Source organism: Macrotis lagotis, chromosome X, assembly GCF_037893015.1.
Source record: "Macrotis lagotis isolate mMagLag1 chromosome X, bilby.v1.9.chrom.fasta, whole genome shotgun sequence".
Taxonomy (NCBI): Eukaryota; Metazoa; Chordata; class Mammalia; order Peramelemorphia; family Peramelidae; genus Macrotis; species Macrotis lagotis.
The window spans coordinates 666,738,133-666,765,511 of record NC_133666.1 but is presented as its reverse complement, the minus strand read 5'-3'; the positions used below and the strand labels follow the sequence as shown (position 1 = coordinate 666,765,511).

At 41.1% G+C, this 27,379-nt stretch overlaps 1 long non-coding RNA gene across 1 annotated transcript in view; it reads right to left on the bottom strand.

The window, feature by feature from the left end:
- Positions 1-289: 289 nt before the first annotated feature.
- The window catches only part of LOC141497827 (uncharacterized), a 50,640-nt gene continuing 23,550 nt past the window's right edge, over positions 290-27,379 (bottom strand). The window contains exon 3 of the long non-coding RNA XR_012471452.1: positions 290-1,093. This is a non-coding gene — a long non-coding RNA (uncharacterized LOC141497827). The remainder of the gene's footprint in view (positions 1,094-27,379) is intronic.

Below are 27,379 nucleotides of genomic sequence, written 5' to 3'. Positions count from 1 at the left end.
GGCCCTGGCTATCAGGATTAAGTGATTTTCCCAAGATCATACAGTGTCTGAGGCTGGATTTGAACTCCAGTCCTCCTGACTTCAGGGCCAGTGCTCTATCCACTGCACCCTCTTTGCTGCCTCATGGAAGATTAATAGAATATTAATGAAGCCCTTAACTAATACTAGAAACATAAACAGAAGACATTTGCTGCCCTCAAGGAACTCACTCATTTTTTAAAATTTTATTTTTATTCTGATCATTAATCAATTGTTAAATAAAAATGTATTAAGTGTTTACTATGTGCTATAAACTGCTAAGATCTGGAGATACAAAAAAAGGAAATAAAATGACCCCTTACCCTCAAGGAGCTTACAATCTAATATAAACACCAAATAAAATATACCCATTTGCCTCTACTTGGTAGAACAAATAAAGAAAATTATATGTGTAATTGAACATCTCTAAGGACAAAATAACTCCAATCTTTGGCTTTCTTTTTTTCAGCTTCAATTCTCTCTCTCTCTCTCTCTCTCTCTCTCTCTCTCTCTCTCTCTCTCTCTCTCTCTCTCTCTCTCTCCCCCCCCCTCTGCCTGTATACATATATTTAAAGAAAATGTCTCAATGGCTCTCTCTGCTTTTTCTCCATTTTGGATCCCCTATCCCTATTCCCAGTCTCAAGGGAGAAGACATCACATGGAAGAAAAGAGCAGGAAGCGGGTTGAGTGGTTTGGGGCCAGGGTGGGGAGGTAGAAGAGAATCCTGCTTGGGTCGAAGATGTCCCTGCCAAGCCTCAAGATCAAGGCTCTCTGAGTCTGAGGTAGGGCACTTTCCCAAAGACTTCTTCCTTCAGCATCCCTTCCCTGGAGTCCTGGCCTCCTGCCCTTCTGCTGAGCTTGAAAAATCCCTCAGCCCAAATGCATCTCCGCCTGGCAGCCCACTTCCGATGCACCAGCAAAACACAGAAGCAAATGGTAGTGTTCAGAGGCATCTGGTGCAAAGGGCGTTTTAATTTAAATCAATGACGTATTGATCCGTCTTCTAAGCTGGCAGGCCGAGGGCACAGTGCAGGCGTTTCTTTCCACTGGACCGGCTCTTCTGGTGGCCTCGGGCCTACAATATAAAACTGATGTCAACCATTTCCTCTCTGAACAGGGAGACCTTTGAGGACCTTAGGGAGGAGGTCACTGGGGGAGGGCCAGTTCAATGGGTTCCTTCTCTAGGCTATAATTACCAAGTCCAGAGCTGACGCCCAAGTTCTTCCTTCCAGCACAGGAACTGAGTCATGGGTTCAACTTTCCCTTAACACAGCCTTCCCACAGCTTCCTCCTCTCCCTCTCCGAAACTGCCCTGCTTTTCAAGTCAGCTGTCCCAATTTGGTGGACTGAGGCCCAGCCAGTTCCTTCCTCTAAGGGAGGAACTGGAGCATACAGAAAATGTGGGGGACCGCCTCCCCCAACTCCACTTCCTTTTTATCCAGACCATGTCTGAAAGTCACAGAAAGGAGTCTGGGGAGCTTGGGGCAGTGGGTTCAAATTCTGACTCAGCCATGTAAGTCATGGGCTAATCACTTCACATCTATGGGCTCATTTCCCTGTCTGCAAAATGAGAAGATTGACTTAGATGACCTTTCGAGGTTCAGTAGCATTTCATGTTTTGGTTTTTTTTTTGGTTTTTACGAGGCAATGGTCACACAACTAGGTAATTATTAAGTGTCTGAGTTCAGATTTGAACCCAGGTCTTCCCAACTCCAAGGTTCCACCTAGCTGCCCACCTAGCTTCCCAACTCCAAGGTGGGATTTGATGAACCGGATGAATAAACCCAGACAAGTCACTTAGTCTCAGCTTCGGTGTCCTCATCTCTACAATGAGGAAAATAAACATCATCTACCTCATAGGTTGTTCGGAGGATCAAATGAGATCATATATGTGAAGTATTTTATAAACCCTAAGTATTATATAAATACTAGCTATTGCTCTGTTCTATACTGGGGATACAAAGGGAAAAACGAAATCGTCCCTGCCCTCAGCTTACATTCTAGTGAAAGAGACCTCTGAACACACACACACACACACACACACACACACACACACACACATACATTTATTTATCTATCCACACATATCTCTATTTTGTCTCTAATGAAATGTAAGCTCTTACATTCTATTAAAGGAAGCAATATCTATGCGCGTTAATACATAGACATATTTTATGTTTATACGCAAATGTGCACATCTATAATGTGGTGGTGATTCATCTTTCTCAGAGAGGACTAAAATGGCCTCGCTGTGTTAGAGACAAGTTACAATGTGTTTTCCTGTGGTTGACCAGACCCATATGAGCTCAGAAAGCTCTACCATAGTAGGTCATTGTGCATGTGAACATTTGGGGTGAATTCTTTCAATTTGAGCATCTCAAAATTTTTTTCTGAAAAACTAACTGGGGCAGCTAGGTGGAACCTTGGAGTTGGGAAGACCTGGGTTCAAATTTGAACCCAGACACTTAATAATTACCTAGTTGTGTGACCATTGCCTCGTAAAAACCAAAAAAAAAAAAAAAATGAAATGCTACTGAACTTATAAAGCACAGTGCCTTCTCTAATGAGGGCAAGTCATGCTGGGCAGTCCTGTGCCCATGTCCTATTCGGTGTCTCACAACAGATTCCAGAGTTCTTCAGAGAGACATTGAGAGTGTCTTTTTATCTCCTTCTAACCTCTCCGTGAGCCCTTGCCTTCTGAGTTTTCCTCATAAAACATCTTTTAGGTTTGACATTCAAAACTGACCACCATTTCAGAGCTGCCCTCTCTGCAGTAGAGTTGACAAGTTGGCAGTTTAATTTGAGAAAGGATCTCAGGGGGCAGCTAGGTGGTGTAGTGGATAAAGCACCGGCCCTGGAGTCAGGAGTACCTGGGTTCAAATCTGGTCTCAGACACTTAATAATTACCTAGCTGTGTGGCCTTGGGCAAGCTACTTAACCCCATTTGTCTTGCAAAAACCTAAAAAAAAAAAAAAAAAAAAAGGATCTCAGGTTCTGGTATCTTCAGAACCTTCCTAAAACTATTGAAATGGAAGCCATTCAGTTTCCTGACATGGCACTGGTAGACTGTCCAGGTTTCACAGCATATAGCTGTGAGGTCAGCATAAAAGTTCTATAGACCTTGAGTTTGGTAGTCAAGTCTAATACCTCTTCTCTCCCACACTTTCCTTTGGAGTCTCCCCAACACTGCGCTAGCTCTTGCAATGTGTGTGTCATCCTCATTATCAATGTTTCCCTCCCTGGAAAGGGCACTGCCAAATACGGGAACTTATCCATAGCATTAAAAATGTCTCCATTTACTTCTGATAAAGGGTGCCATCCTTCCCCAAAGAAAGGACTCATGGTGTCTGAATACAGATTGAAGCATACTTTTTTTTTTACTTTATTTTTCTTGAGGTTTTCTTTTATGGGGGGGAGGGTCTATGCTTTCTTTCACAACATAGCTATTATGGAAATGTTTTGCATGACTACACATTTTTAATCTATATCAAATTGCTTGCTTTCTCAGTGAAGGGGGTGGGATGGGAAAAAGGGAGAGAATTTGGAACTCAAAGTTTCAAAAACAAATGTAAAAATTTCTTTTTACATGGAACTAGGGAAAATTACAAAAAAATTAATAACAAAAATTTCTCCATTTGCTATAATTAACATATGTGCATATGTGACATAATCCATGTCTGTGCACATACACATGTGTGGGTGAGATAGATAGATAGATAGATAGATAGATATAGATAGATTATTCATATACAAATATACATAGACATACATACAATCTCAGATGGTGCAGTGGGTAGATTACTGGGCCTGGAATCAGGAAGACCTAAATTCAAGTTTGACGTCAGACACTTACCAGCTGTGTGATCCTGGGCAAGTCAATTAACTCTCTCTGCCTCAGTTTTCTCATCCTATAAAATGAGCCAGAGAAGGAAATAGCAATCCCCTCCAGTATATTTGCTACAAAAATCCTAAAAATGGGGTCACAAAGAATCAGACACAACTGAAAAAATGACCAAGCAACAAAAAATCTAAGATTTTAAAGAGGGCAAGGGAAATTACTTGTCATATAGGTAAGAAGTGGCAAGACCAGGATTAAAGCCTCTAACTCCAAAACAATTTTTTTTTCTACATTACCACATTAACCTCCCTATTTGGTCAAAATGACCCCTCATGATAAGAGGTAAACTTAGTTGACTACTGAATACAAGCCAGGCCTCAGGGGAAATACATAAAGCCTGTGCCACCCCCTTTACCCACACATCCATGGGGCCCAGCAACCAGTTTACCTACAATTTTCCCAGAGAAAATTCCCCTTACTGTTACCTTCAAAGAACCAGTAAAGTTAGTCTCACTGTCTCCCATATATTTCTCACTGCTCTCTGGGGCTTCCAAGGGCCTCCATCCTAACTCATGGTAAAAATAAAGAGCCTTTTCATTCAGATCTTTAAAAAGTTATTTTGGCACCTCCCCCCTCCATCCTCTAATCCCTCATTCCCAACAGCAAAAATATATTTTGTCAATTCAACCGTGAAATGTATTACAAAAATAATTTTCTTATCTAGACCTGTGACTTCACGGGTATAAGAAACTCCTGGTAACAATGGGGGGAAACTGTTACCTGTTTTGTCATCTAAAATCTAAAATCACTAGACAGTGAGACTAACTTTACTGGGTTCCTAAAATCTTAAATAGTTTCTTGACCGTGGACAGGTTCAGTGACTAACTTGGGTCCCACAGATAATATGTGTCAGAGGGGCAACTTGAGTCCGGGACTTCCTAACTGCAAGGCCAGTACTGACAAAACCAAAAATACAAGAAGCAATTAAGACAAATTCAGCAGAGCCAGAAGAAAATGGTTGCTCTATTCACTCACAGATGGGTACATCTGGTAGCTTCCTATTTTAACCAACGTTGCCAATTAGCTTCGGGTTTCTAGCTGTCAAAGGATTGTATATATTCAATTTCTGAGTCCTTGAAATTTCGGTGCCCTGGCTCAAAGCTGTGGTCATCCTGCCCTGATAATGGTTCTGTTTTCAGCACAGAATGACAAATCTTAGTTGGATGGAACCTTTAAAGACTTCTAGTTCAGCCTTCCCTCCAGGAATAGTATCCCTGAAGAGGTTGCACAATCTTTGTACTCCACCAAGGTTCACTTAAGAGAAGGGAGAAGAGTTCTTCCAATCAGTTAGCAAATAGAAGGTATAAATAACCCATCACCACTTCCACCCTTCCTCCTTATTTGGTAGGGATTCTGGATCAGATCTCAGATAACAGAGTTTCCTAATCTACTTCCAAGACTGTGGGAGAGCTGAGCCCTTCACGTTGTTGTTGCTTCGTCCTTGATGCTCAAAGAGTACCAATGACATCACGAGGGCTATGTCTTGACTTACAGCAAATTGGTTTTGAGCCAAAGAATGGAGCAGACCCATTGAAAGCCTTGATTTCAGATCCAAACCTGGTTTCCTGTGGGCAGATTGGGAAACAACTCCTTCCTTCCCAGAAGTCAGCTGAGATCCACAACAAGGAGTTGGGTTTTGGGGAAGGAGTGTGCCCTTATGCCACCCCTGCAACATACACACATTCCTCCTTAAGATCCCTTTCACAAGTCCCCTCACATCTACTCTGAAACTGTAGAGAAAGAAGCCAGAAAGAGATAAGGATCTAGAAACCCACTTATCCCCAGCCCCTAATTCATGACCTGAAACATAGTAAATCGTTTTTCAATTAATCTCTTCCCACTAGTTTAACAGTTCATTGAGGAGGGCAGGATCTATTTTTTTTTTTACCTTTCATTGTATCAGTAGATTTTTAGCACCTGGGTCTGGCAAATAGTAGGTGCTTAATAAATACTTGCCAAGTTGACTTAATAAAAGTGTTTGTTGATCACAAGTTGATAAAGATGAAGTGAATATGTTCCTTGCAGTGGTGAACTGCGACTCATCTGCAGTTATAAAAATAATACACCCACCTTGCACCTGTATTGCAACAAGAACATTTTAGAAGCTTCCCCTCACTCAGGCAGCAACACTGGACCACCATGAGCATCTGGCACACAATGTCCCACCTCCTAACTCCTAGGGCTTTAGGAATAGCTGTCCCCCCACACCTGGATTGCCCTGCCCTCTTATCTCCACTTCAGTCTGAGACCAAGCTCAAAGTCCACTTTCTTCAGGAGGTCCTTCCTAGTCCACCTTCCCCTTTCAGATTATCTTTATATACTTAGTATATATCACATATTCCTAGATATTTATATGATGTCTCCCTCAATCGATTGAAAGTTCCTTGAGGGCAGGGCCTGTGTTTTGCCTCTTTTTTGCAACCTCAGGACTTACACAGTAACTGACACATAGAAGGCACTTAATATGTTAAATATTGACTATATCAAATATTCCCATTTTATTTCCCTCATTAAAATGCAGGTCTTTTCTGCCCTTGCTCTGAGATAACCTGTCATCTACTTTGTGTCAGTGACTTAGACCTTTTTCTTCCCCAATAGAACATGAGCTCTTTGGATTGTTTCTTTGTATTCCTAGTACCTAATATACAGTGAATGGTAAGTAAATGTTTATTGTATGACTAATAGGCTAGTTCATTTTGGCCTTTATCACTTTCCTGTGACATAGGAAGGATAGGAAAAGTTATTCCTAAATGGGGAAACTATCATACAGAACAAAGATGAAAGACCTCATTGAATGTGGTTCTACTGCCTTCCTAGGAGGAATGATCAACTTTCCATTCTTGGGAGAGCATATGTTAACTCTAGAATAGAATTAACCCAATTTCATGACATCCCATCCCAATTCTGTTACTGTGTGGGCTCAGGAAGCCACTTCCCCCCTCTGGGTCTGTTTCCTAATCTCTATGTACTGAATTCTCTCTGGGCTCCCTATTCAGAGCCAAGTCAGTCACATCTCCCCCTCGAAGTTCAATGGGTGCCTCTGAAATGATAAAATGTCTCTCCTCTCTTATTATCTGCTTGAACCCACATTCCCACTGTTAGCCACTGAGCCCTCAGTGTTCCCTACTGTTAGCCACCAGTGAGTAGCACCCCAGTCTATTTAAACCATTTAATATCAATTAGTTTTTATAAAGGGTCATTTATTTTGAAAATAGAGCTAGAATTCAATTATAAGAACTTTCCTTCAACACCTCAGGGATACACTCTTCCTGGGGAGAATCTCTGGGGAGAGCAGAATCAAACTGAAATTAGTTTCTCTCTATGATTGGGGCCCTTCCAAGGTTACATCCAAATTGGGACTTTGATGAAAGATGAATCCTCATCTCATCTACTGCTAGGTAGGGGGTCTAAAGAGGCTGGACCAGCTGCCAAACCAGCATGGACTTGATTTCTGCCCTACTGGGCCTTAGGTGCATTGCTTTCCTGACCTTTCAAAATCCACAGGGTCACGCTTCCATACTAATCTCCGCCTAAAACGAATGAACAAATGCCAACACAAATAGCCAAGCTATGTCTCATTCTTGGAGGGAGAAGGGTCCATGGCCCCTACTGATACTGAATTGCTTTTCATTGTATGCTAGGAAGATACTAGACCAGATGGAGTAATGCTTTTGGAATGTACCCCCAGTTCCAACAAGCAGAGTCAATCAAAGAGGATGCTCTTCCCTCATGTGGTACAGGCTATCTGTGCATGCCTCAATGCCTCTTCACTTTCCCAGAAGTAGGTTCTCTTACTGGTACTCTGCCCATGCTCATAAGAACTGAGCTTATTGGCTAGTCCCACGTTCCATACAAAAATGAGGGGGTTTAATTAAATGGCATCCGAAGTCCTTCCAGACTAAATCCTATGCTTTCATGAATCTATGAATACATAGCAATAATTACTCATTGAACACTTATCGAATTCCATACTCCCCACAAAATCACAGCCTATGGGATGCCAGTGATCAGGTGCTACAAGAGACCCTGTGAATCTACTGATGGCCTATATGTTTGGAAGGAAAAAATCTTGTAGACTCATTTCAAGTATTACTTGGGTACCAATTTGGTCCTGACGAGTTTACTTTGGGGGGCTGGACTTCCTAGGATGGTGATAGATTATTCCTTCATGGAGAACTTTCAGTGAAAGCTGGCTAACCACTGGTCAGGCATGCTATGGTGGGGATTTCATTTGGACCCTTCAGACAAGAGTCACATAGGATAGAGCACTGGACCTAAAGTCAAGAAGACCTGAATTCAAATCCAGTCTCAGACATTTACTAGCTGGATGAACCTCGGCAAGTCACATCATCTTATTTGTCTAAGTTTCCTCATCTGTAAAATGAATTGGAGAAGGAATAGGCAAACCACTCCAGTATCTCTGCCAAGAAACCCCCAATGGGGTCACCAAGAGTTGGACACGACTGAACAATAACAACAGAGAATGTAGAATCTGAATAGAGGCTTAAAAGAGAAGAGGATGGAGCAAGCATTCCATCTAAATATTCCAAGACTGGAGAAGGGCACAGGAGTGGAATATCTCAAACAGCAAAGAGGCCACTCTGGCTGGAACCTAAGTAAATTGAGGGGAATGATGTGCAATAAGACTGAAAGGATACATCAGAAACAGAATGTGAAAGGATGCTAAATGGAGAAACTCACGTTTTATCCTAGAGGCAATGGCAAGTATTAGAGATACTCAAGCAGGGAGGGCTTGGTTAGATGCAGGCAGAAATATCAATTTGGCAGCAGGATGGAGGATGGTTTGGAAGAGGCAGAGAGAAAAAAGAACAATTAATTAGAAGGCTATTGCAATAATTCAGTCATGAGAAAAGGAGAGAGAGGTCTTGAACTGGGGGTGGGGTGTCTTTTAAGGGGATGTCATTCGAGGTCTCAGGGGTAAAGTCCAGGTCCCCTTCTTTTCATTCAACATGGAGATTCACTGGGGATCTCTACTGACAGAAAACTTAACAGAAGGTGAAATGCTGAAGATCATGTACCAGAGTGGTTTCTACTGGTCCTGGCTGGATCTTCTTATTGTTATAGCCTGACATCTTTTTGGCAAGCCACTTGTTTTCACACTGCCCTTGGAACATGCTCAATTCTCACTCACAAAGCTATTTGTTTCTTTTGCTTACCCATTGGAGATGTCTCCACTCTTCTAGAAGGCAGTTCCAAAAAGAAAAATCATCATGGGACACAGCAGTCAAGTTTGGCCATGGTATCACCCCTCCTTCTGGGTGCAAAGATGCGTGTGGTGTGTTTAAGAAAGAAAAGGCATAAATGTACTACAAGACAAAACTGTGGGAAGGAAAAGTAAGGAGGCAAGTTTTTCTCCAATTTTGGTCCCTCACTATGTCAAGAAGAAATGCAAGTCTTCAACACATTGAGAAGACACACACACATATATCTATTTTACAGGCAGACAAGAATCAGAGGTGTTCAGAATAGGCAGGCATGAATGGGTTCATGGGATTAATCAACAAACCTTTTTCAAGGACCTACCATGTGTTAGACACTGTGCAAAGTACTGAAGACACAAAAACAAAAATGAAAAAGTCCCCGGCCCTCAAGTGGTTTCTATTCTCTCCAGGTAGACAACATGTATATGCACTCATCAGTTTGTTTAAAATACATTCCATTCAGGGAAGCATGGAAGAATTTTTTTTTAGGATTTTTTTTGCAAGGCAATTGGGTTAAGTGGCTTGCCCAAGGCCACACACCTAGGTAATTATTAAGTGTCTGAGGTCAGATTTGAACCCAGGTACTCCTGACTCCAGGGCCGGTGCTTTATCCACTGCACCATCTAGCTGCCCCAGCATGGAAGAATTTGCATGAACTGATGATGAGCGAGATGAGCAGAACTAGAAGAACATTGTTCATCCTAACAGCAACATGGGAGTGATGACCAACCTTGATGGACTTGCTCGTTCCATCAGTGCAACAATCAGGCATAATTTTGGGGGTATCTGCAATGGAAAATACCATCTGCATCCAGAGAAAGAATTGTGGAGTTTGAACAAAGACCAAAGACTATTATCTTCAATTTATGTAATTTTGCTATCTCTTATACTTTATTTTTCTTCCTTAAGGATATTATTTCTCTCTCATCACATTCAACTGAGATCAGTGTTTACCATGGAACCAATGTAAAGACTAACAGAATGCCTTCTGTGGGGGTGGGGGGAGGGAAGCAAGAATGAGGGGGAAATTGTAAAACTCAAAATAAATAAAATCTTTTTTAAAAAAATTAAATAAAATCCATTCCATAAAATTACAAGAAAACGTTTGAGAGTCCAAGGATGGACTGGAAAAGTTGTTATGTTGGAAACAACATTGGTTCAAGAGTTTTTGAGGGGGAATAGGGATTCTAAAAATCATAGATTCAGAGGTGAAAGGAATCAAAATAGACAGGCCAATCTCCTCGTTGGACAGATGAAGTCCAAAGGGATGAAGTGATTTGGCTCAGAATCACAAAGTCGACATTTGAACTCAAAACTTCTGGCACCAAATCCAAGGTTCTTTCCCCTGTCCCATTGTACCTCTAATGATCTGTGTCATTGGACATAAGACCCCCAGCAATCAGAGGACAGACCATGGAAGTATTTGAGAATTTGACAACAATGGGACACCATTAATACCAAGTGGGTTTTTTCCCCTTTCTGCTTTCCATTCAAACACCACTCCCCACCATCTTTCTCTGGCTCCTTTGGGGTTCGATCATGATAGCTGACTTCAGATGTTTCAAGGGCTATCACATGGAAGAAGTATTAGTGTTGTTCTCCTTGGCTCCAGGGTAGTTTCAATGATACCAATGTAGGTTTGATGGAAGGACAAATTTCAAATAGAATTGTCCCATGGTTTGGTCAGTGAATAGGTGCCCCATGCTTAGAAATTTTTCCACAGAGTCTGAACAGCCACTTGTCATACAAGATATAATGGATAGGATTCTTGTTCAGGTCCAGATGGGAACCCTGTCAGCTCTGAAGGACTGTAATTCTCTGATTCTCTAAATGGATGAACAGACCAAAAGGCCAGTGTGAAACCTTCCATTAAGCTACCTCTGTGGAATCTGTGATTAAGTTTGAGAGAAGGTTAATGACATACAAAAGTTTAGACAGTGAGTGGTAAACTCTGAATCACAGAAAATAAAATGTCAGGGAAAGGAGGGTCTTTAAAATAGGCAATGTCAGAGCTAGGAGCAACCTGAGGACAATGTTAGAGTTGAAGGGTCTTAGAACAGGGAATGTCAGAGATGGGGGGACCTAAGAAAGGAATGTCAGAGAGGGGAGGGACCTAAGAACAGGGGATATGGGGGGGGAGGCTTTAGAAAAGAGGTCAGCAGAGCTGGTAGATACCAGAGATTATAGTTCAGTCCCCTCATTTTTATAGATGAGGAAAGAAAGCCATGAGTGGAGAAACAATTCACCAAACTTACTATACCCAAAAGATGAACAGACTGGAGATTAGAGTTTAAGAAAAGGAATGACTGAATAAGGAAATATAAGTTTTAGGGGACATTCTATTGTGCTGTAAGAAAAGATGAAGAGTTTCAGAGAAACCTATGAAGACTTACATGAACTGATACAAAGTGAAGTGAGCAGAACAGGGGCACAATTTATTTTATAACAATATAATAAAGACAAACAACTTTGAAAGAAATCAGAATCAGAACAATGACTAAGCAGGATTCCTGAGGACTAATGATGAAACATGTTGTCTACTCCCTTATAGAGAGGGAAAGGTTTCAGAACATAGAATGAAATATATATTTTTCAACATGGCCAATAAAGAAATTTGTTCTAATTGAATATACATGTTTGTAACCAAGACTGTGGTTTTTTTAATTCATAATTAGGGAAAAAGTGGTTTCAGTGGGAGAGAAAGTCAAGAGAAAAGGTTAATTTTTGCTCATTGAAAAAATAAAAATATATATTTTTAAAGGTTAAGAAAGTTAGCTATGTGGACCTGTGCAAGTCTCTTAAACTCAATTGCCTTGCCAAAGGAAAAAAAGTTTAAGGATTTAGATAATTTCTCAGGTGCAGATTATAAAGAAATAAACTCTCTCCATAGACAGTACAGAATGAAATTTTCCCCAGGAATCAAGTTCTCACAATAACCTAAGGTGGAGAGCATTCCCAGGATATGGGACAGGTAGAAAGATTGACAGTACATTCAAATGTATTGTCTCCTGCAGGACAAGTGACCACACTTTTAGTGTATTTTGGACAGTATCTATGATGCTGTGATGAAGACTCATAGATTTTGAGAACTGAAAGGAATTTCAAAGACAAGCTAGTCTGACTCATATCTGAACAAGAAAGTTCTCTACATGCTTTTCAGTCTCCCCAACTAGGGATCATCCATCCTTGGCCTCGAGACTTCCAGGGAGAGAGAGCTCACTCTTTACCAAAGCAACCCATTCCATGTTTGAACAAATGTGAAATTTTCCCTTATATCAGTTCTAAAGAACAGTTGTGTAATTTTCATTTACAACAACTCTCCTACAGGGCCAAGTAGAATACACCTAATCTCTCTTCCATATAATATCCCTTCAAGGTTAATAATAGCTAGTAGTAATACTAGTTAGTATATAGGGCAGCTTAGATGGCACAGTGGATAGAGCACCAGCCCTGGAATCAGGAGAACTTGAGTTCAAATCCAGCCTCAGACTCTTAATAATTACCTGGCTGTGTGACCTTGGCCAAGTCACTTAACCCAAAGTAAAAAAAAATAATAGCTAGTATTTAAATAACACATTGCAAAGTATTTTACAAATATGATCTCACTTGATCCTCACATTTACCCAGGTACTATTATGAGCTTCATTTTACAGTGAGGAAACTGAAGCAGACAGAGGTTAAATAACTAGCCTAGGTTCACAGCGTTGATAGGAGTCTAAGGCTAGATCTGAACTCAGATCTTTTTGACTCCATAACTGGCATTCAATCCACTGTACCATCTAGCAAGGTTCTTCAGCCTTACTTCTTGTAGATTCAGTCAAACTTCTTTTGACCCAGACTTACTTCAGGAAGAAAAATCATTGACAAAAAATGTCAAGATTCTGACACCAGATTGATCTGTGCTCTGAATTCTGGAGTATTTTGACCTCATACCATTTTCATAGATATTGAAAAGTCTAAGAAGAGTGGTTGAGGCAGCTAGGTGATGCCTACTAGTTTATAATCTTAGGCAAGTCAAATAACTTCTGTATACCTCAGTTTCCCCATGTGTAAAATGGGGTTAATGGTAGTACCTACTTTCCAGGGATGTTGTGAAGATCAAATGAGATAACAATTGTGCTTAACACAGTGACTGATACAATACAAGTGCCATATAAATATTAGCTATTATGATTACTGCCAGCTGATAGGTGGATGGAACTTACCTATAAAGTTCTGAGATGAAAATAAGTCAGCTAGTTCTTAAAGGAACTTGATTATCAGTGCTTTGCTTCTCTCTCTTTCTCTTTTTTAGTATCTTTTTTGGTTTGTTTTTGTTTTTGCAAGGCAATAGGGTTAAAGTGGCTTGCCCAAGGTCACACAGCTAGGTAAGTATTAAGTGTCTGAGGTCAGATTTGAACTCAGGTCCTCCTGATTCCAGGGTTGGTCCTCTATTCACTGCACCATCTAACCCAAGAAATAAAAGCCTTCCATTTCCTAAAACATCAAGTCATTTCAGGGAATAAGTTAATCAATAAACATTTATTGAGGGTCTATCAGTCCACAGATCTTGGAGGACACAAATGATTCTCATGCCTCTGGGATCCCAGAGTAGACCAGCTAGAAGCACTTGGGTGTCTATTTGCCTTTGCAATACTGAAACATTCTTTTAAGATCTCCAACCTTCTCCACAAAACAAAACCCTATTTTAATGGGTTTTTGTTAATATCATTATTTTTATTTCATCTAGGTTTTCCCCTATATTCCTCCCCTTCCCTCTCTTCCCAGAGAGGCATCCCTTAGAACAAAACTTTTTTTTTTTAAAAAAGGCAGATGGGGGGAAATTCAGAAGTACCATCAATACAAGGAAAAAAATGAAAAGTTATATGTAAAGTTCCCTATCTGTGTTCCCCCAGCTCTGCAAAATAGTAAGGGGAAGTGTCTTCTCCCTGCTTTGGGGCCAAGTTTATTTTTGATATTTTCACAACATTCAGTTTCCCTTTGTTTGGTGGTGGTTGTCCCTTACATTTATATTGTTGTGATCATTGAGTATATTGTTTTCCTAGCTCTGCTTGCTTCTCATTTGCTCAGTTCATATAAATCTTCCCATGCTTCTCTTATTCATCAGGTGTATATATCATTTTTTGACAGCACAATGAAAGTCACATGTTGTTCAACTCTTCCCATCTAATAACAATATTCTCCCACATGCTCCATGATTACAAATCACAAGGGAAAAAATCAATCTCTGAAGAACTGAAATTAAAGATCACCAAAAGGGCAATGGGGAAGCATGTGGTGAGTGGGAGTAATTTGCCACATACTTTGTAATATCGAAATGTCATAAAGGAAGTCATCAAAGAAATATAAGCCTGAAAGAAAGGTGAACCAATCACATAGCAAAAACAAGGGCTGGCCAATGGTATCTGTGCAACTTAAAGAGAATATGAGGAAGACCCTCTATATATATTGGATAGACAAAGGAAGACAAAACAGAGAGTCACTAATGAGTTGTGATTTCTGTCATTGGTGGGAATATCAACATTGATGAGATCATGAGACCTTTGGGAATCCTGGAAAGGACCCTTGCTTACTTAATATTTGTTAGACCCTTGAGGAGGCAAGGTGAGGTGAGAGTGAGAGACACAAAAAAAAAAAGATAGAAGTTTCATCTTTTAAAGGAATTCACTTTTGGGGGGAATGTAACAAGACAAACATTTTTGAAATAACCAGAAAAGAATCAGAGCTCAATTCCATGGACCAATGAGTTCCTAAGATTCTAGCGGATGCCTTACTGAATGGTGTGTCCTGAAACTGCTTCCTGTCTTTTGACTGGAGGCTCCTCGGGGAGCTGAGGCGGCGGCATTTTTGGCTCTGCTTTTATTTATTGCGTGGGGCTCTATGCATTTATGACTTTCTATAAATATTTAATCCTAATGAGGCAGTCACATGAAGGGCCTTGGGTTTGCCTGGGCAGCTGGATGCCCTGCTGAAGGCAGATGACTAAGTGAGCAAGCCCCAAGTTGGATATTTTCCTACAGAATCTGCTGGCTCACCACTATAAGCCAAATAAATGCCCTTGCAGGGGAAAGGAGAGAAGGGGAGACAGGGTGGGGGTGGGATGTGGGGAGGAAGGAGGAGATGTCAAGCCTCGGAGGATACTTGCCTAGTTGGAATCAAACAATAGCCGTGTTCCTATAGTTTGGGACCTTGGACAGCAGCCAGCTGGATTCCCACTCTCCCCATTACCTAGCGCAGTAAACACACCAAACCAAGGGCTGGGATGGGCTGGGACTGAGAGGCAGTTGGAACGAGGAATTCCCAAAAGGGTGATGGGCGTGGGGAAGGAGGAGGAACATCTGCAAAGGGCCATTTTGAGCAGGCACTGTTTGCTCTTTGCTACTGTGTTAACAAGTGTGTGGAAGGTCTGTTCTCCAGGTGCCTTTTTTCCATCATCCATTCCCACCCACCCCCATCATCAAAGAGAGAAGAGAGTGAATAGACAGAGAAAGAGAAAACAGAGACAGAGGCAGAGTCACAAAAGGAGAAAGAGAAATAGAGAGGAAATGAGAGAAAGAAAAAGAGAGAAAAAATGAGAGAAAGAGATAAAAACAGAGACAAAAGGAAGGAGACAGAGCAGGAAAGAGGAGAGAGAGAGAGAGAGAGAGAGAGAGAGAGAGAGAGAGAGAGAGAGAGAGAGAGAGAGAGAGAGAGAGAGAGAATCTTCTGGGAAAGTCCAGTATCTTGGTGTGACAGCTCCAAACAGCTTTTCACACCAGCATCTTCCTCATCTCATAGCTGCCTTGATTAGATGCATCCCGGGGGACCTGTCCCCCAGTGCTAGTTACTCAGTCTCTGACAGCCAGGCCATTAGCCTAATTACATTGTTGTCAAGAGGGTGGCCTCTGAGATCACAGCATCTGCTGGAGGCAGAGGGGCAGTGCTCTCAGAAGAAGAGTTTGGGGCCTGGAGGGATGCCCTTGTGGGGTTACCAGTTTTCCAAGAAGACAAGGGAATTTGTAGATTGATATGGAGCAACTACCTTTCTAATCACTTTAAACATTACTCCCCTTTATAAACTCTGTTACACCTTATTTCCTTTTTCCCATTATCAAGGCAAGCCAAATCAACTTTGTTATTGTTCCCTATACACAATCATCTCTCTCCCATCTCTGTATCTTTTCCTTGACTATGCTCCATATCCTTATTTCTACCTTATACCTTATAAAATTCTTCTTTAAAATTATTTTTCAAAAAGTTAGCTTAACTGGCACCTTTTACATGAAGGCTCCTCTGAATCCCCTCCCTCACCTTGACTATCTATTTTGTGTAGCATCACTGCTGGGGCTATTCCCCAACTTCTACTCTCATTGGTAGACCAAGTCTCCAAAAGGTCACTGACTACTTGTTGACTCCAGATTCTGGGGTAACCTTGAGAAGTTGGGTTTTTTTCTAGTACTGTCACTTATAAGCCCCTATCTGGTTCGTCCCCTATTGATTATCAGTCATCTGGAATTAATTAGCTTTTAGAAAGGTATTTTTAAGATTTATTATTTTATATTATTTTATTTATTTATTATTATATTATTTTATATTATTATATTTAGGGATATAAATTAAGTATATCTTTTATATACCTAATTTATGTAAACACTTATAGAATACATATATATAAAATATATCTAATTTATATATTAGATATATATTTTAGAAAGACATACACTATATATATATATATATAAATATATATTTAGCTTTTGCAGGGCAATGGGGTTAAGTGGCTTGCCCAAGGCCACACAGCTAGGTAATTATTAAGTGTCTGAGGTCAGATTTGAACTCAGGTCCTCCTGACTCCATGGTTGGTGCTCTATCCACTGTGCCACCTAGCCATCCCAGAAAGACATATATTTTTAAAAGGTAAATTCACTAATGTGGTAAAGTAAAAACAGCTGGTACAAAAACATCCCTTCCAAAAAACATCCCTCCCAAAAAAATGTCTGGGACACAATGTCCCACAAGCACATATGATATCCAATGGAAAATGGATTCATGTTTAGAAAGTATATATGAGAATACATTTGGGAAATAGATCTTTTATAGCTGCTGATGACTGGAATTCTTTTTCTCCCTTTTGTGGAACTCTCATGAAGCTCTCTTTTGTAAATATGACATTCTCTGGGTTCCAAGGGTCTGTGCCCTTGCAGAACTCTGAAGCTGCTTTTCCTCTGGGTAAACTCTTGATAAAGACATTACTATAAACCACTGTTGTTCCAGGACGAGTTCAAATCATCTGACCTTTGGAAGTTTTCAAGGTCATTCATTCCAGTGTTTAGCATAGTAGCAGGCTCATAGTAGGTGTTGAATGTTTATTGATTAATTGATTGATCCTCTAGTCTAAGAGATGGAAGAAGGGGGGGGGGGTCTCTCCTTCCCCCTCTAAGTGGTTCCTTCTCAAAGGGCTCATGACTAGATTGACCTGTTAGTGAAGTGACAAATTAGGAACTGCCTTGACTGATCCTCTCCAACCAACCTGAAGATATTCCCTAGAAGGGGGATCACTTGCTGCCATTCAGTATTACACAATTTGTGCTTTGATTGATTGATTCAATAGTGGTGTCTAAGAATTGCTCACACCTACTTTGAAATCTTAAGTTGATTAATTCAGTAAAAGGATGTCTCACCTGATCAAAGGCCACAGAACTGTCTTATTATTACATCAATTAGGATTCAAAGTATAGGACACCCCTCCTTCACTTGATTTCACTTTTTTGTTGTAGATTCTTGATAGATACATATTGTTTTTCCCTCATTTAAATGAAAGTTCCTGGAGGCTAGAGACTGTTTCTCATTTCCTCCCCAGAGTTCAAATCACCTCCGACACTTTCTAGCTGTCACTTAACACTGATTGCCTCACATCCAGAGCCATTTGCCATCACCCTGATTTATATCTGGTCAATGGACCCAGATGGCTTTGGAGGAGAAAGTGAGGCTGGTGACAGCACAACACCCCCCCCACACACTCAAATCCAATTCACATGCACGTCCTGACATCACTTCCCTCATGTCATGGTCTTCTTTGAGAATGAAGGACAAACAAAAACAAGGCAGAGATACCCAGACATGTACTGTCCCTATTTTACCAATGTGGAAACTGAGGTTTGGAGATCAAGTGACTAGTCTTGGGTCATATAGCTAGCTAATAAGTGTCAGGGACTGGATTCAAGCTCAGATCTCTCCACTCCCACTATACCTTACTGCCTTGGGGTAGTAGATCATCAAATGAACTCATGTGGTGGATAAAGCGCCAGGTCTGCAGTCAGGAAGACCTGAATTTAAATCCAACCTCAGTCACTTACTGGAAGAACATGACAGAACAACATCATATCAACAGTGCCTGAAATATATTAAGCATTTAATAAGTTTTATTGAGTGAGTGATTGAACTGGGCAGACAGAGGACATCAAGAATGGACACCAAAATTCAGTCCTTTTGTCCCCATTCCCATCATCACCACCTTATGGACAATAGAAACTCCACAAGGAGCACACACTCTCCATATGCTCCACCTGACCCCCAGAGAAGGAAGAGACCCAAAGCTCTGCATCATTTTTTATAGACCAGGAGTTTCCCCAGTGGAGACCAGAGCCATTTCGGGGAGAAGACCAAAGAATGGTGTTGATGACAATGACTAATGGTGGGTCTCTGCAGACAGCTTGCCCTTCCTCGCCAGACAGCGGGTGGGTGAGCCATATGCCAGCATTTACAAATTAATCCTTGAGTGGGGAGCCCCAGCTCTGAGCATAGTCTCCCAGGGATTCCAGATAAATTTGTCTGAATCACTTTAGTTTCAAGGGGGAGCTCTCTCCAAAATTAGGATCAATTATGGCTCTTCTCCCCCACCCCCACCCCAAAATCCAAAATATTATCAGTGTTGAGAATTCCCAGTATGGAAACTCCTTCCACCTATACAAACCAACAGTTCCTCTTGAACTTCAACTTGTAGGATGCTGCCTTCAGATGACCTCTCCAAGGCCCAGCTGAACTCTGCCATTATGTAGTATTTTAAGAGTTGAAAATTGAAGAGTTGTTTACTGATTTTTGTCTCCATGGTCATAAAACTAGATGAGTCAAGTGCAGGAGTTAAACCCAAATCTCCTTCCTGAAGACAAAGCCAGTACTATAACCACTGTGCACACTACCTTTTGTTTATTCCCCTGGTTTGCAGAGACCGAGACTTGGGAAAGACCTAGCTTTTAAAAGGCCAAGGTCTCCCACTGCATCCATATTTGGCCCCTGGACCCAGATGACTCTGGAGGAAAAAGCGAGACTAGTGACTTTGCACTGCACCCCACAAAACTCACATGTCAAAGCATCACCTCCTCTTTGAAAACTAAGGATAAACATCAACCATAGTTCACAAAGAAAAGATCCACTGAATATAAGTCCTGTACTGGGGAGAGGGAAGGGGCCTGCCTTAAGAGAGAGAGATGCTTCCAGAAATAGGGAAATGGTTGTCCCTCTATATTCTGCCCTGCTCAGACGATACTGGAAGAACATTGATAAAGTGAGACAGGAGGGCAATGAGGATGGTACAAGGTTTCAATTTGGTGCCATATTTGAATCAACTGAAGGATGTGAAGAAGATTTGGGAAGGGAAGAAATCAATAACTATCATCAAGTGAAAGGATCAGCTTTGTTCTGATTGGCATCTCTATGGTGCTTTAGGATTTCCAAAGCACCTTACAAATATCTCGTTTATTCTCCCAACAACCATCGAAGCTAAGTGCTATTTTAGTCAATTTTATATTTATTTGTAATAAGTGCCAAAGGACTGGGGATACCAAAAAAAGGCAAAAGACAATCTCTGCCCTCAAGGGATTTACAATATAATGGGAACCAACATGCAAACAAAAATATACAAAGCAAGCTATATGTAAAATCAATGAGAAATGATGAACTGAGGGAAGGTGCTAGAATGAAGAGGGGGTGAGGAAGACTTCCTGTAGAAGGTTTAATTGGGATTTAAAGTAAGCCAGGGAGGTCAGTGGTCAGAGAAGAGGGAAGGAGGGCAGTCCAGACATGGAGGAAAGAGAATGTCCAGAACTGGGAAATGGAATGTCTTGCTCAAAGCCAAGAGATGTGTTGGAGAGTAAGGTGGAAGAAGACTGGGAGGAGCAGGTTAGGAAGGGCTTTGAATGTCAAAAAAGAGCATTTTGTATTTGATCCTGGAGGTAATAGGGAGCCACTGGAGTCACACACTTCAGGAAAATCACTTTGGCAACTGAATGAAGTATGGGTTGGAGTGGGCAGAGCCTGGAGAACAATAGACTCCCTGGCAATATTCCAGGTATGGGGAAGTGAAGGTCTTGGCCAGGATGGGAGCAGGATCAGAGCAGAGAAGGGGAGGTGTGGTGGTTTAGAAGAGATGTTGAAGAAGTAGAACCAATAGTCCTTGGCAGCAGCTTGGATTTGGAGGGTGGGAGATACTGAGGAAACCCAGATGACTCCTAGGTTGGGAGCCCAAGAAACTGGGAGGATGCTCCCTCTGACCATCATCCCATCAGAAGGGCTCATAGACTGTGGGCTTCTTGAGAATAAACACAATCAGCAACAGCATCTGAGAGTCAACAATTGATAGAACCTGTTATATTTCTAATAAGTTTAAGTCACTACATTAAGCACCGGGAATGCAAAGAATAGAAACAACATTGTCACTGCCTCAAAAAGTTTACATTCTAATGGCAGGGACAACGTATATATATTAGGATGGCTAGGTGGCGCAGTGGATAGAGCACCAGCCCTGGAGTCAGGAGGGCTTGAGTTCAAATCCAGCCTCAGACACTTAATAATTGCCTAGTTGTGTGACCTTGGGCAAGCCACTTAACCCCACTGCCTTGCAAAAAAACCCTAAAAAAACAAACAAGTCTATATTAGATACATAGCAGATCTAGACAAATGTTGCCTACAGAGGCTCTGGAGCTTACTACAAGCAGCTGGTGGCTCAATGGATAGAAAAACAGGGACTGGAGTCAGGAAGACGTGAATTCAAATTCTACCTCAGACACTCACTAGCTGTGTGACTTTGGGGAAGTTGCTTGACCTTTGTCTACCTCAGTTTCTTCCACTGAAAATGAGAATACTAATAGCTTCTACCCGTTGAATAATAATATTTATATTATTTGAGAAAATTAATTGACATATATATTTGAGATATTTGTAAATATGCTTGGAAAAATAATAGGGGCTTAATAACTTCTTATTGTCTTCTCTTATCACAGTACTCAAACACTGCCCACAGATGGCTCCAAGAGCATGGCTACATCTTCCCACTGGAGTTCTAGGAGTACCCCAATGGATTTTTTTGTAATGCACTTGCTTTCAGCCATGTTTTTCTCATTGTGATCTCATTTGAAGTTTTCTTGGCAAAGATATCGGAGTGATTTGCCATTGCCTTCTCCAGCTTATTTGACAGATGAGACAACTGAGGCAAACAGTGACTTGCCCAGGATCACACAACTAACAAGTATTTAAGACCAGATTTTAACTTAGGAAGATGAGTCTTCCGGACTTCAGACCCAACCTCCTGGAGCCACTACGGAGCCACTTAAGCCCCCTAAGGGATTCGGGGTCCCTTTCCAATGTCAACAGCCCAAACCCCCTCAATGTCAATTGTCAGTTATGGCTAGTATTTTCCCACTATCCTTGGTACCCTCCATGATTAGTATTCCAATATGAGTTAACCAAGTCAAGTCAATTAGATCTTGCCAAGAGATAGTTACTGAGCATTGTCAACAGATGGTACAAATGTGGTAGCAACAGCTCTCTGCTCCATAAAACAACCCTTCAAATACTTGAAGACAGTTCCCATCCCTTACCAAGTCTTCTCTTCTCCAGGCTAAATATCTCTCACTCATTCCTTCAATCTCTCTTCCCTTCACCATTCTCATTGTCCTCCTTTGGACACTTAATAGTCTTCATAATTGTGGAATCACAGACCTCCTGAAGTTGGAAGAAACTTTCCAAATACCTCATTTGGAAACTGAAGCCCAGATAAATTAAATGATTTCCCAGGTTCTTCCCACAATGTGATGTTCAGAATAGAACTTAATTTGCAGAGGCTAGTATAAAGTAAGTCCTGAAAGGCTTACCAATTGATTGATTGATTGATTGAATAGTATAGATTGGACCAGTTCAAATTATAATGATGCTGGTGCCTCCCTAGAAAGAAAGAAAAAAGGAGTGCATCTCTAGTCCCTTCCATCTGTAAACTCTGAACACACCGACTTCCAAATTGGGAACTTCAAGGTTCTAAGAATGTCTTGGCCCCAGACTCACTTGTAAATGTCAAACAAACAGATTTTGTTTCTCAGGTGGTGTCTCTGAAGCTGAGCCTTCCCTCTGCCTGCCTCTGCAGAAGGTATCTGGAGTCTCCACTATTCAGACAGTCACTGTGGAAGGAGAAAGCTGTCTGGAGAGTTTTCATTTGGCATGATTCTAAACAGGCCCAAGAGTCATCCAGCAAACTTGGTTAAGCCAGGCCTGCTATCTCCATGAAGGCTCAAAGCATTAGTTAATACTAACTAACTGGCTTCCAACAGTTTGGAGACCTTAAGTAAACAAGAGGGAATTATGGCCAGTTTGCAATTTAGACAGGTTTCCTCTTAGCTGCTTCCCAGCCCTGAACTAAAATAGCAGAGTCCTTCTTCAGGGAGTCTGGGGAATAAGAGATTTTCTTATTAAACTTTCTTGATAAACTGGATTTTCCCATAGGGTGTTTTGGCTCTAAATCAGCTCACCCCTTTACTTAATAGAAATGGAAAATGCCTACTTTGATCTCCTTCCTCTTCCCATTTAGTCGGCAAATATTTATGTAAACCCCACCCCCATGGACTACCCCTCCAGCTTGAACTAGTTGAACTAGAAGATGACTTTAACAAATGTTCAAGACACTCTATGAATCCGTATTCCTAAAACAATAACTCACGGGCCCCCACTAGTCTATTTATCTTTAATAGTGAGCCAGAGGACATAATTAGCTCAAAGCAAAGACATTTTTTAAAATGGCATTGTGGGAATGTGACTACAAAACATTCTCTCAGTAAACATTGTGCATACTCTCCCAGAAATATTTACAACATTATTAGAAAGAGTGGATATACTCTATTAGAAAAGCACCCAAAGAAGAAATGCCCATGAACAGGGCAACCAATACCCTGGGACACTATATGACCTTGATTTCATTTCTCTTACAAGATAACCCAGATCTAATGGGAAGGTTGGACCGTTATGCTTCCTAATCCTAATTTTCTACATAGTTCGACTGGTTTCCTCAGATGAACTTTCTGGGGTTCAGTGTCTCCTCCCAATCCTCCATTCCCACTTTCTGAAAAGAGGTCATTTAGGCTGTGAGCTTCTCAGGGTTCCATTCCTCTTACAAGCTGGGAATGAAATCACTCAAAGGGTAAAATCTTAATGGCTCATTGTGTTTGAGACTCTCCCTTACGTGGGGTAAATTCATCAAGTCAATTGAGTGAAGACAATTCTATTGATCAGTAATCCCATGTCCGAAACCCAATATCTCCATTCATCTACATTTAGGCCCGAATGATCCCCTAATCATCAACATTTATTTATCACCAACTATATTCCAAACACTGATAAATGACAAATACGCTAAAAAAAAACAGTTCCTGTTCTCAAGTTAGTACTTGCTAAAACTTAAATGAGGCAAGCGGGACTTTGCCTCAGAGCGCTATAATTTAAAAGGACCATAACTTTAGAGCTAGAAGAGATCCAAAAAAACCACACAGTCCCATAGCCTCATTATACAGATGAGGTAACTTGAGCCCAGAATGCTTAGTGACTGGTCTAGGGTCACACAGCTAGCCAATGCCTATAGGTTAGATTTGAACCCAGGTCTTCCTGACTCAAAGTTCAATAAATATCCTAACTACCGCATCATGCTGCCTGTCCTTTTGACACCTAAATTTATCTCAACCACTTTTTGGGTAATATTTTCATTGAGAGAAGCATGGTAGAGTGGATAGGATTACAGTCAGGAGAATCTAAGTTCAAGGTGTGTTTCTGACAAACACTGGGTATGTAACCCCGGACTTATCAACTTCTCAGTGGCTTAGGCCATTCGGTAATGCTGTAAATTGCAACATCTAGACTGATAGACGTTTCCTCTCTAGGAGTTTTCTATATCAATGAAATCACAAATGAAATCCATTTGTTTTCTCATCATGAGTTACAAAGTCAATCTGGGGGCACTTTCCTGCTGTTTGTCCCAGGTATGCTACTGTTCCAAGCCCTGGTCTTGCTCATTATGACTCTAATAAATGTGATCTATAAAATGGCACGAATCCCAGAACCCTCCTGCTTCTGGGGGATTTGGAGGAATCGCTCCTTTCTGCCCAATCTTCCTCCCAAGTCAGACTTTTTGGAGGCAATCTGCCTATTGCAACCTGTTATTAATTGCCTCTTTAATGTAGCAGGCAGCTGTATTAGCTTCTGAAGTTATCAAAGGAAAGAGGAAAACAGAAAACAGGCCAAGCCCTTGACGAACTTAGACCCAAGCTAGATATGTCTGAACCAAACTACCATCACTACCACCACCGCCACCAACAGCAACAATAATATTGCAGTGATGTGACTCAGTGGATAGATGTGAGTCTGGAGTCAATCAACCAATAAATATTGATTAGCACTGTGCTAAAGGGTTAAAGAGGCAAAAGTCAGTCCCTGCCCTCAAGGAGCTTACAATGTAATGGAGTCAGAAAGTTGTTGCTCTTCATGCTCTCATTTGAGGTTTTCTTGGCAAAGATACTGGAGTAGTTAGCCATTTTCTTCTCCGGCTCATTTGACAATCAAGGAAACAGAGGCAAGCAGGGTAAAATGACTCATCCACCATCATCCAGCTAATGTCTGAGTCTGGATCTGAACTCGGGTCTTCCTGACTCTAATACTGGCACTGAGCTACCTAGGTGCCCCCTTTCTATAGATAAGGAAACTGAGGCAGGCAGAGATGAAGTGGCTTGTGCAGGGTCACACAGCTAAGAAGCATCTGAGACCACCTAGCTACCCCAGAGACAGGAAGATGAGTTCAAATCCAACATCAAACACTAAATGTGTGATCCTAGGCGTGTTTACTTAACCTCTGTCTGCCTCGGTTTCCTCAACTATAAAATGAGAATAATAATAATAATTTTTTGAGCATCAGACGAAACCAGATTTGTAAAGCGCTTAGCATGGTTGGCGCTATATAAATTCTAGCTGTTATTAATATTATTATCAATTATTAATAATAATGATTGCTACTGTTTATCACTTTAAGATTCACAAAGCAGTCATTTCATTTGACATAAATACGAGTCATATATAATAGAAACATTTTCAAGTCTTGGATGAGAGACCCACTTTTTCCCAGCAATATCCAGTCAATTAGGCTTCAGTCTAATACTGGGGAGCTTGCTCCTTGCTAACTTTCACCAGGTCTACAGGTCTTTTCCCAAGCTACTCCTATGGGGTGGGAGTGGGGTAAGGATGGGGGAGAAGAAGGGGAGAGCAGCAGCCTTCACCTCATTTTGAGCTCTCCTCTGGTAGGATTTGAATTTCCCACTGTATTTTCAGGTTCCCTGCGGAGATATTAGTCCCTGCTAGCAAAAATCTGAATCTGAAGCAGTAATGCAAACAGTGCAGATGTAAACAAGGCTCCCCCTGTTTCTAGAATTCTAAACTTGCAAGGATCATTAACAAACCATTCAAGGGTCATGTGTCAGCTAGATCAAAAGAGCAGAAGGAATGTTGGATCAGTGGGTCTTCCCAAGCCTCAGAGATTTCCCAGCAGTTGCCTCATTTCAGAAATAGAAAACCGGAGCCCCCAGCAGCCCCAACCTGCCCAAATATGTCTGCCTGGTTTCTGCCTTCCTTCTGTCATGCAAGTCCTTCCAAAAAAAATTCAAGATTGGGCTAGGTGCTAAGGACCAGAGATTTAGGTAATAAATAGATTTTTGTCACAGCTGGCTCTAGTTAAAATACTAGCATCCTTCTTAGGAAAGTGCTGAGAATAACTGATGAGATGGGATGCATCGCATTTCATTCCAAGCTCCCCAGCCCACACTCCTCTGTTGACACACCTGGACTGTGATTTTCCAAAATTCCACTGGCCCCAGGAAAACATTATTATTACCCTTCTTTGACAGGTAAATTCAAAGAATGTCTATTAAGCACCCACCAGATGGAAGGGGAAAGATAGGGTTGTGTGAAAGAGGGATGGCTTCCTTGTCAGGAAGATCTTGGTTCAAATTTCTGATGTTTCTTAGCTGTGTGACCCTGGACAAGTCACTTAACCTCTGCTTGCCTCATTTATGAAAAACAGATCATAATAATACTACCTCTAGGGTTTTATGAGGATCAAATGAAATAATAATTACAAAGTGATATATATATATATATATATATATATATATATATATATATATATATCTAAAGAGATGGGGAAGATAGGTGAATAAGAAACCTGGGTCTGGAGTTAGGAAGGCTCATCTTCCTGAGTTCAAAACCGGACTCCCACTAGCTGTGTGACCCTAAGAAAATCATTTAGACCTGTTTGCCTCAGTTTCATCATCTGTAAAATGAGGAGAAAATGGCAAATCACTCCATTATCTTTGCCCCTCCCCCCAAAAAACCCAAATGGCATCATGAAGAGTTAGTTGGACAGGACTAAAAACAAAAAAAATATATATTGTTCTGGATTTAGATTTAGAAGGTACCTCAGAGGTCTCTCCCACTTTACAAATGAGGAAACTAAGACTCATGAAAATGAAGTCACTTGCCAAAGGTCTCAACCAATCAACCCATTAAGGGACTGTGTGACAGTCACAGGGAATATAAAACATAAACAAAACAATCCCTGCCTTCAAGGAGTTTATATCCTATGGGTACTGAACCCAAGGCCTGGGCCTCCAAATCTAATTCCCTTTCTCTGCCTCTGTCTAAGCCAAAAAGAACTTGGCATCAAAAATGGCCCCAAATTAGGCCTATTTGGGGAACAGAAAAAGCAAAAAAAAATACTTCTCCTCCCCCACAAAAATCCACAAGTTTGTTCTAAAACTTTCCAATGCCTATTGGCTCCTGTTTCTTGTCAGAGAGCAGAAATTATAATGCCTTAACTGTTTATGGAAACCCTGGAGAGAAAGCCTCCATTTATCTCCCTTAGAAATGAAGGGAGTAGGGGAGGATGGAGGGAGAAAGAAAAAAA